The sequence below is a fragment of the Rhinolophus ferrumequinum genome, chromosome 8 (genome assembly GCF_004115265.2).
Source record: "Rhinolophus ferrumequinum isolate MPI-CBG mRhiFer1 chromosome 8, mRhiFer1_v1.p, whole genome shotgun sequence".
NCBI lineage: Eukaryota > Metazoa > Chordata > Mammalia > Chiroptera > Rhinolophidae > Rhinolophus > Rhinolophus ferrumequinum.
The window spans coordinates 76,338,066-76,349,076 of NC_046291.1; the positions used below are offsets into that span (position 1 = coordinate 76,338,066).

Consider the following 11,011-nt stretch of genomic DNA (forward strand, 5'->3'; position numbering starts at 1 on the left):
AGGACAAAATTAAAGTTCAATGCTAAATAGACTGAATATAATAAAGAGATGAATAAGTTTAAATGAAAAGAATAGCATAGCAAAGTGCTGTCAAACTAATCAAATAGAGGAAATAGAGGTTAGTCAAAAAACAGCTGCAATAAATATAAGAGCATATTTAGAAAGAGCATAGTAGAAATTCATTTTATTTATTTTTTTGCCTAATTTAAATGTTTATTTTCTATACTGATTATAAAGCAATACATTCTGAGTGTTTAAAAAATTGGAAGCAGAAGTGGCAAAGAGATAAAATAAGCAAAATCTGACCTCTCAAAGGCATCTGATTTTCCTTCTAAACATCTTCCAACTCCTTTTTGAAACTGAATTGAGATCATACTATATAAACAATTTTGCATTCTTCTATTTTTTATTTGTCAGAGTGCAAGCAGTTCTCTATGTCACTGGAAACTCTTTAGTATATATTTAGCATATGTTTCACTGGTTATGTTGAGGACTATACTATAACATACTTGACAAATTGTTGGACATTTGGGTGGTTTTAAACATCTCATTTTTATAAATAACCCTGAGATAGACATTTCTGTGCATTTCTTTTTTCTTTATGGTTCCTTTATTTTCTTTACTAGAGCTAGTTGCTTGAAATGAAATTGCTGTGTTAAGGAGAGTGTCTGGGCATTTTAGATACATATTGCCAAATTATTCTTTCAGAAAGATCATACCAATTTATATTCATGCTAGCTATGTGAACATTATGGTCAACTCTTTTAGTATTTGTCAACTTATTTTAGCTTTTCTAGGGATCTAGTTAGAGAGCTTAATGAATTTGGCAGGAAGAGGATTGTTATTGCCGTATCACAGGGTAAGAAATTAAGGTTCAGAAAAGATGACATCCCACAGTCCCACTGGTGCCAAGTTGTAGAAGCTATTCCAGTGTTCTTTTCAAGATCTCCCTCTTGTCTTTCTTTTGTTGTGACTCACTAGGAGATATTTTTTTCATTCTTTTTCATTTATGTTCACATCATCATGGATAATAACTTCCTGAGACCTAAGTTTTAAATCAGGCAGCGAAATGAAAAACGAACTTAAAACATTTGTTTTAGACTTTGTTTTCTTCATCTTAAATCTATCCTTTTCTTTCTTGAAGAATCTCTGCAGTCTTTTTTTTTTTTTTTAATACAGTAGCCACTAGCCACATGTAGCTATTGAGCACTATATTTATTTATTTATTTATTTTATAATATTTTATTATTTATTTATTTTAAAATATATATTTATTTATTTTAAAATATTTTATTGGGAAAGAGGAACAGGACTTTATTGGGGAACAGTGTGTACCTCTAGGACTTTTTCAAAGTCAAGTTGTCCTTTCAATCTTAGTTGTGGAGGGCGCAGTTCAGCTCCAAGTCCAGTTGCCATCGTTAGTTGCAGGGGGCGCAGTCCACCATCACTTGTGGGAGTCAAGGAGTCCTTTAGAATAAGCCCCATGCTTTTCTACTCTTCCAGATGGAAGGTAAGGAGAAAGGCTGGTGACAGCTCGCTCTTCTGAGATGAAACCTTCTCCCAGTTCCAGAGCTTGTGGTTAAGAGGCTATTGGCCCATGTGGGAAATGAACTGGCAACCCTTGGCGTTAGGAGCACAGAGCTCCAACCTCCTGAGTCACCAGGCCGGCCTCTCTGCAGTCTTTTAAGTGCTTCTTTTCCATCTAAATCTCTCTTTGGAGAGTTGTTCTTTGTTGTACAGACATCTTCATCCATTTCTTCACTATTTTCTTCATTACCGGAGACAAATGAGTTAGAGACGTCTGACTTTGATTCCTCTCTCCCAGTGTACTCAACATCATTATACGTCTCCTCTGGGATTGGAACTTGGCTGAAGGCCCGTACACCTGGTTTTTCTTTGATCACCTCCAAGGCTTCCACATACTCACATTGGCCATGGAAGTGCCTGGCCAGCTTTGGGTCCTTAGAGCAGGCCTTTGTCTGACCGACATCAATACAGAGCCCTGCTTCCCAGGCAGCTTGCTCCCCTTACCTCCATGCACTTTCATCATTTGGATTTTTCCAGGTGTCCTTTCATAGGCACCTACCTTGAGAAGATGGTTTGAATGCAGATCCTTTTCTGTTTTTTGAGGTTCTCATTCACATAGCTCTTTTTCCTTCATTCCATTATCTTCATCTTCATGTTGAGGGCTAAGTTCTTGACGGAGAAAGCTCTCCCAAGGCTTTTGGAGTTCTTCAATTCCAACTTCCTAAGTTGAATGAACAATTTCTTTTGCAGTGCACAGGTTAATGGAGTTGCCAGAGTGTCTCAGATATGAAATTTTTGCCTCATGTGTATGTGGTTTTTCAAATTCAGCACTCTCTGAAGGCAGGCGACCTTCTTCCACAGCTGCTGAGATCTGATGCGGAGACGGAGGTGACTGGGAAATACAGTCACTGGAGCTGGCTGGTTGGCTGGCTGTGTGCGGGGCCCTGTGCATTTCTTCACCTTCCCTACAGGTCTTAGAAACAGCGATCTGCCTCTGGACAGCCTGGAGGTTCACAGCTGGGGACTCTGGCGGGTTTTTGGTAGGAGGACCCAGGGACCCAGGAGGATCCATGGAAGGCCTGGCTTCTTTTTGGGAAGTTGGTGATGCTTGACATCCAGCAGTTTTGCTGGGGTATGGTTGGTGAGCTCACTCTCGTAGATAGGCTGGTAGGTACTTGCTGCTGGGCTCCTCTTAGGACTAGAGCATTCTAGGCTCTTCCACATTGAAGAAGTAAAAGAGTGGGATCTTCAGAGGCCTCACCTGATTTTCTTTGGACTATCAAGTGCCTCTGGGAAGGAAGAGTGTGGACTCCTTTTTTTTCCAGCTTTTTCCTGGGCTCCTTTAGAGTAAGCCTCATGTTTCTCTACTCTTCTAGGTGCAAGGTAAGGAGAAAGGCTGATGACATATTGCTCTTCTGAGATGAAACCTTCCCCCAGTTCCAGAGCTTGTCTCTGAAGCTACTGGTCACTACTAGTTTCTTCTTATTGGTCATCTCAGCGTTTGACTGATCCACGTCTAAAAGCAGAGATTTTGTGAATTTACTGTGGAAATACTAGACATTCCCAGAGGTCCTGGGGAATTAGAATATTTCTGAATCTCACTCCTCTGGGCCAACTTCATTTTCTGGAATTTAAGAGACCCGTGTTCATCACTGGGACAATATGGTGAGAGCTGATTGTGGTTTGATGAGAGAAGCATTTTGCACTGGCGCAAATCCTTGTTGATTGTGTGCTTCTAAAGTCACCCTTTTGAGAACACCTGCTGGGAATTTAATAGGTCCTGGAAGAGATGATGCATCAAACTTTTGAAATTTAGCTAGGTGTTCCTTCAAGTTTCTTAATCTTTCCCCATCCATGGCTTTCCTCTGATGCAGAATCTGGGATACAAACCCAGGTTCTTAGGGCTAGATCCTGGAGCCAAGGGTCTGCGTTGTTGTTAGAATGCATTTTAAAACTACAGACTCTACAAAATAAAATATGAGGGACAATAGTTGTATGCATAAATAACTAAATTAATATTGGTTTAATAGTTATTAGGTCAACTAGATTTGTATATCTCATGCTGCGTACAAAAGGTGCAGCAAATTTTACATATAATCTTATTTATTCAATTTTATATTCTGAAAATGTGTTCTATTTAATAATATAATGGTGGTAGTAGAAAATTTTATTTAAATAAGCTTCCCAGGAATATATTTTAAAAATACAAACTTAGTGTTTCCCTGTAAATTTCTCTTGAAATTTTGAACATCCAGTTAATCAAAATGTGGGAGAAAAGCTGTCTAGAGTACCGTTTCAGTCTTCTTATTTTGTGTGTGTTTGTGTGTGTGTGTGTGTGTAAATACTAGCTAAAGTTACCCATAATGCACAGGTGATTGTCATGAAACTTTTTATAAAGCTCAAATGCAATGTCAACAGTAAATCCAGATTAAATACCCCAACATTTTACAGGATAACATTCATCATTATGTAGACTTAGAGTTGATCCTGCACTTAAAGAGGTGATGAAAAACATTAACAATATATTACACTTTATTTGTGTTTGAATCACAAATTGTATTACCTTCTTTGTGAATCTGCCGCTGGAAGCTTAGGGATCCCAATTCCAGCTCTCAGTATAATTAATGAAGGAAGTTTTCTGTATCTATTTGTTGATGCTGTCTACTGCCTGTGATGTCTCACTAAGAAAAATGACTATTGGTGCAGCCGCTATGGAAGGCAGTGTGGAGGTTCCTCAAAAAATTAAGAATAGAATTACCATATGACCCAGCAATCCCTCTCCTGGGGACCAACCCCAAAAATCTGAAAACATTCATCCATAAAGACATATGTGCTCCAATGTTCATTGAAGCTTTATTTACTGTGGCCAAGACATGGAAACAACCAAGGTGTCCTTTGATAGATGAATGGATAAAGAAGTCGTGACATATACACAATGAATACTAGAAAAGGTTGAGAACCATATGATTTCCCTGATATGTGGGATATAAAACTGAAAACAACAAAAGAACAAGACAAACAAATGAAGAAACAAAAACTCATAGACATAGACAATAGTTTAGGGGTTATCAGAGGGTAAGGGGGGAGGGCGGTTGTAGAAGAAGGTAAATGGGGTCAAATATATGGTGATAGATGGAGAACTGACTCTGGGTGTTAAACCCACAATGTGAGATATAGATGATGTATTACAGAATTGTTCACCTGAAATCTATGTAACTTTACCAACAATTGTCACCCGAATAAACTTCAATTAAAAAAAAAATGACTAGCCAATTGCTGATAAAAACTTTTTTTTCCATCAGAAGTAGGCTGTGACGTTACAATGGAAAACAAGCTTAACCTGACTTTAGGAATGGTAAAAATTTCCTTGCCATAATGTGCAATGATAAATGATATTATTAATATTGATTTCTATTCATACAAGTGTCAACAAGATCAATTCTTTTTGTCACATCTGTTGTTGTAGGATACAAAAAATATCTACTAAACACCAAAACTGAATTTAATATAACACCGTGGTTTAGATTTTAAATTCCCTTTTAGCTCATCAGGTTTTAGTTTTTTAGGAGGAGTAACAAGTGAAATATCGATGATTTTTACCCATTGCAATCTGCTAGTGTTAACATGCAATTTCACTAAAAAGGACCAAAGTTAACCAAGAGTTAGGGTTACTACTATGGAAAGTAGTATCCTTGGACTGGAATAACTGTCATTAATTATTTTTTCCCCACATCCAGGAATATTTAGGTTAGTTCTAAACAAGTGGATATCTTTTAGACAAAAATTAATGATAAAATTTTGTATTTGCTTTCCACATGAATAAAATTGCAAAATTGTGATCTTTAAAGTATGAAAGCCTAGCTAGATATGTAGAACTATAATGGTAATTCAACATACTATCTTTTTCACAATTTCTCAATGAGAAATATAGTAGGAAAAAACAACAACCTACATGCAATAAATATATTTTTCCCCCACCAGTGCAGGCCTTTTTCTATACAAACCTGAGATACCTTTTAAAGTATAAAGTAAATAAAATTGTGTTACTTTCATCATGAAACCTACCAGGAAAGTATAAGTGAACAAGAAACAAAGGACAAACTCTCTCCATGGTCAACAAGGCTCTCCATGATTTAGTCCCTGAGACCTCACTGACTTCCACTCACACCATACTCCTCTTTTCAATGATTTCTAGCCATACTGGACTTTATTCCATTCCACAAACATGCTCATTTTGATCATCTCTAATCTTTCATACTTGTTCTCTCTGCCTGGAAAACTGTTCTCTCCAATCTTCTCATAGCATCTGCAACCTTTTTACTACATGCAATCTCAATTCAAAAGTCACCTCTGATGGAGACTCTCCCTAAATAACTTAACCAAAAGCAAGATTCTCATTCTTTCCCCATCTGAAGTTTTCATTGCATTTAGCACTCTCTGAAATGATTCAGTTCTTTATTTGTTTACATGTATTTCCAGGAAGTAAGTAATATTGTCTTTCTTTTTCAGAGATATCTTCTTCATAGAGAGTGGATGCTCAATAAATATCTGTTGAATTTGATGGATAACTGTTAACCATCATCTGAGAATATTCTAAAAATCCCTACATTTGCTGTTATAAATTAGTCTCCCAGTGGCTTTTTCACATTATGTTCTTACATTTTAATGAAATACATAAGTAATCAAAATTACTTTTTTATAGACATTTACCAGACTTCTATAGAAGAAAGAAATAATAAGGAATGGGCCTACTACCTTAAGAGTGCTTTAAAAAACACATATGCAGGTTATTTTTTTAAGAAATCATCCAATATTATTTATTTTTAAATTATCAGATCTTTATTCTTTCATTTGTGCACTCATTTACTTACATATTCCTTGATTTAGCAAATATGTATTGAGCCCCTGTTATATGAAAAGTACTATTCACTGTGGTTGAGATTCATCAGCAAAAACAAAACAAAACAACAACAGCAAACTGATGTTGTGGAACTTACAGTTTAGTGGGAATAAATAAGCAATACATTTTGTAAATCAGAAACATATATAGGATTGTGGGAAGCTTGTTAAAACTCTGGAAAAATAGAGCAGATAGGGAGACCAGCGGACTACTTTCCTGGTTACTGCCTCTTGCTTAAGCTTAGTATTGTTCACATGATGCATACTTTACTACTTGTTCCTCATAATCAATACTATTTTCAACAGAGTCATCCCATACACATGTGCCAAATTTGCACTTTTCTGTACATATTTATTTTTATTACTACCACTTATAGTTTCATTGTAGCGCACTTTTTTTAACTAGTATTTTCAACACTTATGCAACTTCTGCACTTTTCAGACATAATGGAAACAATGATATTCTCAAAAAATAAGATTATACCTACAAAACACACCATTGATGGGCAAATCACACAGTGGCTAAAAAGATCTCACACCATCACTAATGCCATCTGTCGTTATTTCACATTGCTCCTTGTTTCTTTCGTAAAACTTATAACAAGCCATGGTAATATTCTGTTTTGAACTAATTTTTATTTTACTAACTCTAGATTTGTAGCTTCAAAAGACAAACCCATACATTTGTTTAATGGTTTACTAATGCCAAGCATATCATTAGCAGTTAAAGCAGTTTTTGAAATAAATTAATGAGTGTATTTGTAAATGTTCATTATGTAACATAATGTACCCAGTCATTGTTCTATGGGAAGAAGTGAAGTGTCCATTAACCTAAATGCAGATGATTTAGATACAGAATCTAAATATTCAACTTTTCAATATAAAATCGTGCACACTTTGTCAAGGTAGAACTTTCTATCTCCACTAACTTTATTGCTGTTTTTTGCCTGTACCAAAAGGCAGAAGGGAAAAAAAAAAAAGGGCAGCAGGAGACAGATGGTAGAATTTTTTTTTTTAAGACTTAGAATGTATTAAACTACATTAAACTGTATTGTTATATTGTAGAGAAGAGATGAGAGCTTTTGTGGAAAATGGCATTACCACATATTAAAACCAAGGAAAACTTACTGAGGACACTTGAGCCTCAGAAGTACCTCCTTATCCTCTCTTTCATCTTGACCTGAGTCTAAGAGAGAGAGAAAGATTGTTTCACTTTCATATTGAAATTCTAGTGTCAAACGTGGGTGACATAAATCTATTTTCTATAAAATATTTGTATATAAAAGAGAAAGCATGAGATAGAGAACGACAGAGAGAGTTCAGTATCTGAAACCATGACTGCCTAGCTTACACAACTGAGCTAGTATGCAATATAGCTGGAAGGATGAATCTGATTGTCTTTACTCTCAATCATGATTGTCTAATGGATTTGGCAATGATCTCTACTGATTATTGAGGTGGCTTTGTAAGCAGAATCAACTAAACTTTAGTGATGTTCTGATATACACCCATAAATCCATCTATTTATTTTCATTTTTCGGTATTTTATCAGGGGAAAATATGTGTATATTTTCTGAACTAGGTTAACCTCTTCCTAAGTAATTTTAGAATAAAAGCATTTGTTGCTGAAAGATATAAATATCAACCAACAGGCACTAAAATTAATAACCTTAAGGGGCCTTCTAAGGGTATAGGGGTGAAGATTTAATGGAGCAGAAAATTCATAAACATTTCAGGATAAAATATGAAATGCAGTGCTCAAATTGACATATCTTTTGTGAAGATTTTTTGTTTTAAATTTACTTCTCCAAAAGACCATAAAATGTTACAGAGATCTTTTTTTAAGGGCAAATGACAGGTACACAGTAAGAAAAATACCAGCATCTAAATTTTGTAATTAGCTTGTTAACTGCTCTCTTTTGTGTGTGTGTGTGTGTGTGTGTGTGTGTGTGTGTTTCCTTGAATGTGTCTTGGCACAGCGCACCAAATGTCAAACCTACTCAAGGCCCTAATCTGTGTATTTCCATGAAGATGTCCCACATCATATCTACAGGCAAAACACACAGTAGGATTAATTATATTTATTGTTTTTGTCCCGTTTCCTTTCTTAATATATGATGTACTTATGTTACTATGCAGCTAAGGAAAATAAATATGTAGAAAATAAATAATCTAGAGAATTTCTGGTCAAGATGATGGAGTAGGTAAAAGCTGTGCTAACTTCCTCTCGCGACCACATCAACTACAACTAAACCATTGAAAAACGATTATTGAGAATCTCCTGAAGTCTAGCTGAACCGAAGCCTTACAAATACAGACATAGAGAAGAAGCCACCTCGAGACTGGTAGGAGGGGCAAAGACGCAGAATGTGCTGGTCCCACACTCACATATGACCATTAAAAATTAAAGGGATATCTTAGCTGCAGATGTCTTCTCTTGAGGAATGAGGGGTCCCAGCCCTTCCCCAGCCCAGGGTTTCAGTGCTGGGGAGAGAAGTCCCCATAAATTCTGGCTGTGAAACCCAGCAGAGTGAGTTTGATTATGGCTGAGTGAGATGGAGGGCAGCTGCACTCCCAGGTGCTCCTCATACATGGCCCACACATTGACAGACTCACTTGCTCTGAGCTCCAGCACTGGGACAGTTGCTGGAAAGGTGCCAGCTACATACGGAGAGGAACTGAGTTGTCTAGCTGCATGATGAGGGCTGGAGAGGCAGCTTTCTCCCTGAAGGAGGAGCTGGCAGAAGCCACTGTTTCTTTGTTAAGCCCTCCCCTCCTGTGTGCAGATGCACATAGATGACAATCTAAGTGTTCATCAAACTTGTTATCACCTTTCGTCTGTCCTGCCCTAGTGATTCCCCGAGACCATATCCCATCCACTTTTAGGCATAGACAAGCCACTTCCAGTGGCTTTTTTGGCATTCTGTGGACATTCCTAAAAATCCTCAAAAGTTTACAAAACCCAAAGCAGTATATGGCTACAGTGCGTCCTATATGTCTTGCTGAATAGCATTAAACCTGGCACTAGCAACAGACAACAATGGTTTGCAGCTCAGCCTCTCAACACACCTCCAAGCCCAGTGCAGGTGATGGCCATCTGTGGCTTCCTTTGTGGCTCATTCTAGGTGGCCCTGGGCAGGTCACTGTGGCTGAACTTGGCCTGCAGTGGATTCCCTTTTCAGGAGGCACTGGGCTAGCAGGCCCATTGGCCAGCTTCAGATTGGGGTGGACCATCACGCAACCTCCTCGAAGGATGACACACCCAAAGGGCAGACAGGGCAGGCACCAGAGTCCCACTAACGCAAACGTATTCTGTAGGGTCTGTGTATGCACATCAGCTCCTCCACTGTAGTCATAGCCAGTCCTCACAACAAATCAGCCTGCGGCTCAATCGCTCCCATTTATGTGCAAACTGCAATCAAGTCTCAATTACAACAGGAGGAAACACACGACAAACACAAGGGACACACCTGGAGCATGCATCTCTGATGACAATAGATACTACACCACTTGGTCCCACAGGACATCTGCTATATAAGCATACTCTACTAAGACCGGGAGGCATAGCATTCCTACATAGAAACAAACACAGGGTGGCAGACAAAATAGAGAGACAAAGAATCATTTGCCAAACAAAACAACGAAAAAAAGCTCCAGAAAAAGAGCTAAAGAAAATGGAGACAAGCAATCTACGAGATGCAGAATTCCAAACACTGGTTATAGGATGCTCAGTGATTTCAGGGGGAACTTCAACAAAGAGACAGGAAACATAAAAATGGAAATAGAAAATATAAAAATGAATAAGTCTGAAATAAAGATTATAATAATGGAAATGAAGAATACATTACAGGGAATCATCAGTAGATTAGATGAAGCAGAGGATCAAATTAGTGATTTAGAAGATAAAGTAGCAGAAAATACCCAATCAGAACAGCAAAAAGAAAAAAAGAATTCAAAAAAATGAGGAGATATTAAGGGACAACATCAAACGTACCCACATTCGCATCATAGGGGTACCAGAAGGAGAAGGGAGAGAGCAAGGAATTGAAAACCTGTTTAGAGAAATAATGACTGAACACTTCCTTAACCTGGTGAAGGAAATATATAAGCTCAGGAAGTGCAGAGCATCCCAAACAAGACAACCTAAAGAGGCCCACATCAAGACCCATCATAATTAAAATGACAAAGGTTAAAGACAAAGAGAGAATCTTAAAAACAGCAAGAGAAAAGCAGTTGGTCATCTACAGGGAAGCTCCCATAAGACTGTTAGCTGATTTCTCAGAAACTTTGCAGGCCGGAGGGGATTGCCAGGAAATATTAAAAGTGATGAAAATCAATGACCTACAACCAAGATCATTTTACCCAGCAAAGTTATTATTTGGAATCAAAGGACAGATAAAGAGCTTCCCAGACATGAAGAAGTTCATCACCACCAAACTAGTATTACAAGGAATCTTAGAGGGCCTTCCTTAAGGCAAAAAAAAATAATAATAAAAAAAAATATGAATAACAAAATAGCAATAACTACAAATCTATCAATAATTACTTTACATGTAAATGGATTAAATGCTGCATTTAAAATATA

At 37.3% G+C, this 11,011-nt stretch overlaps 1 pseudogene; it reads right to left on the reverse strand.

The window, feature by feature from the left end:
* Positions 1–993: 993 nt before the first annotated feature.
* On the reverse strand, positions 994–9,660 carry LOC117025574 (FYN-binding protein 2-like; annotated as a pseudogene).
* Positions 9,661–11,011: the final 1,351 nt, after the last annotated feature.